The following is a 2956-nucleotide window of genomic DNA, read 5'->3' as shown; positions in this document are numbered from 1 at the left end:
TGACTGGGCTGGGTCAAATTTTTCTGCAAGAATATTATCGAGTGAAACATTAACTTTTGTGCAGCGACAATTGTGAATAACATGATTCAACATTGAATAATGTTTACTTTGTCGGCCCTTTTTTGATGGCCATCGCTGTTAAAAAGTGTCTCTGGTGTCACTCTTTACTTCAAATATTTTCTATGATAAAAGAGCAAAAATTGTGATGATTAAAACATTCCCATTTACTTCTCTTGATTTCTGCACAAGCCAATTTGGGTCAAGTCGCGTCACAAAAAGTGACATAAAATGCTTAATTCATAGAAGGGTCTTCCAAACTTTGGCTCATTTTATTCATGGTACAATTATTCATCCATTGATATCCTCTCTTTTGACATGTAGGTGGGCAGAATTTTTTTGTAACGAACCTGCATCGTGGAACTCATTCCGACCTCAGGTTTGGGACAGCTGTGATACTGGTTCGGCCACCGCGCGCATTACTGCACCCGTCCGGGCCTCCCCCCCACATCTCTCAAATTCCCCAGAATTGGAGCTGGAAGGTCCGGTTTGAACTTTTGGGGAGTAAAACTCGTTTGGCAGCAGGGTGGGGACTGCAAAGTCAAAGGGAATGTTGGGGGCAGTGTTCATGAAGCTGGGGCGGGCGGTTGTGATGGATTGGTGGTGTATAAAAAAACGCAAAGCCCAAAAGTTTTGCATCAGTGTCCCAGAGCACTGGTGCAGATAGCCTCACCAACCCGTCGCAACAACGCGCTGTGTGTGCTGCGTAAACATGGCACCTGTCCTGCACACCTTGGCGGTCATATTTGCATCTGTCTTTCTGCAAATTGCATCATCGGCTCATTTCAATGATATGTAAGTAGAGCCAATCTTGACCTTTGCCTCAGCTGAACTCTGGCCGCAGCACTTGACTTAGTTGCTCCCACAGATGAATGAAGATCGTCAACGTTCATTTCAAACTTTGACTTGAAAATAGATGTCTGATTTTTGACGATTCCATAATTTGCTCTATATGCTGTCTGCCCCAAAAATTGCAGCGATGTGACACTTGAGTTGTTTACTAGCACAATATTGGCCCTCTCTCCCTCCGTGCAGCATCTTTGTCAACTTTTGTTCCGAATCAGCTTCTTCTTACTGGTTACGACGCGACTCCCTTATCATTCATTCCCGCAGCTTCGTCGTGTTTTAAACGGTGGACGCCGAGCGTCCGCAGAGAGTCAATTGCCCGGACGCCGGGCGTCTCGAGAGTTCAGGGTAGGTTGTCCCAATGCGTTGAACGGAGACGAGTCGTTGGATACAAACTGGTTTTTGTCCCGCCCACGGACGCCCGGCGTCTCTGGGAGTCTATGGACAGTGGGCGTGTATCGGCCCCGCCTGGACGCTGAGCTTTCTGCATGCCGATTTGGATGATCTGTCTGAGGCGGAATCTCGTTATGATTGACAGCAAAATGAGCCAATCACCGATCTTTTGGTGTAGGCATCCGAGGGAGCATTTTTCAATTCTCATTCTGTTCTGAGTTGAACCGGAGACTTCTAATAATCTCCAATGGCAATACTCTCTTTGTTGATAACGACTAGTGACAGATTAATCTTTTATTTCTGGTGTGTTTTATTGTAGTCGCTTGTGTTCGCAGACTGACTTATATCACCATAGTGAAGAACCTGGAAAAGACGCCTTGTTGGTATGACAGTGTCACAGATCATTTTCTTGAAAAGGAACGGAGAGTAGAATTCACGTATAAATAAACGGACACATTTTATGATATCGGCCAAAACTGAGCTTCCCCTCTTTGACAGACCAGCATCCGCCACTGATTTACACATATCCGTAACAATGACATTCACGCTTACAATATTCTTCTTCTTCTCGTTTCGGCTTGTCCCTTTTCAGGGGTTGCCACAGCGAGTCATTAATTTCCATCTTTCCCTATTCTCTGCATTCTCTACTCTGACTCCAACTACCTGCATGTCATTCACGCTTATAATGAAGCAGGATAAAAGCAACGTAAAAAACATTTTGCTGAGCTTAATTTGCTAGCTAATGCCATTTCCTCTGCAGTAGCTTTGCTTTTGTGTACTCCTTCATAGTCTAATTCATGGCCCCCGTGACAAAGTGAGTTCGATAATTAAGGCCCCCTTGTCCTGCTTTTTAAATCTGTTACAATGATCAATGGCTTAAGTTAGCCTACTATTGAGCCATTAGTAGTTGCCATCAAAGACTTTGAATTGTCATTTTTAGCATGATCTAAAGAGTGTGACTTTGAGAAAATTAATATATTGACTGGGCTGGGTCAAATTTTTCTGCAAGAATATTATCGAGTGAAACATTAACTTTTGTGCAGCGACAATTGTGAATAACATGATTCAACATTGAATAATGTTTACTTTGTCGGCCCTTTTTTGATGGCCATCGCTGTTAAAAAGTGTCTCTGGTGTCACTCTTTACTTCAAATATTTTCTATGATAAAAGAGCAAAAATTGTGATGATTAAAACATTCCCATTTACTTCTCTTGATTTCTGCACAAGCCAATTTGGGTCAAGTCGCGTCACAAAAAGTGACATAAAATGCTTAATTCATAGAAGGGTCTTCCAAACTTTGGCTCATTTTATTCATGGTACAATTATTCATCCATTGATATCCTCTCTTTTGACATGTAGGTGGGCAGAATTTTTTTGTAACGAACCTGCATCGTGGAACTCATTCCGACCTCAGGTTTGGGACAGCTGTGATACTGGTTCGGCCACCGCGCGCATTACTGCACCCGTCCGGGCCTCCCCCCCACATCTCTCAAATTCCCCAGAATTGGAGCTGGAAGGTCCGGTTTGAACTTTTGGGGAGTAAAACTCGTTTGGCAGCAGGGTGGGGACTGCAAAGTCAAAGGGAATGTTGGGGGCAGTGTTCATGAAGCTGGGGCGGGCGGTTGTGGTGGATTGGTGGTGTATAAAAAACGCAAAGCC

The sequence above is a fragment of the Hippocampus comes genome, unplaced genomic scaffold, assembly GCF_001891065.2.
Source record: "Hippocampus comes isolate QL1 unplaced genomic scaffold, H_comes_QL1_v1.1 scaffold122, whole genome shotgun sequence".
NCBI classification, from domain to species: domain Eukaryota; kingdom Metazoa; phylum Chordata; class Actinopteri; order Syngnathiformes; family Syngnathidae; genus Hippocampus; species Hippocampus comes.
The sequence above is the reverse complement of the archived record's forward strand: the minus strand, read 5'-3'. Positions refer to the sequence as shown.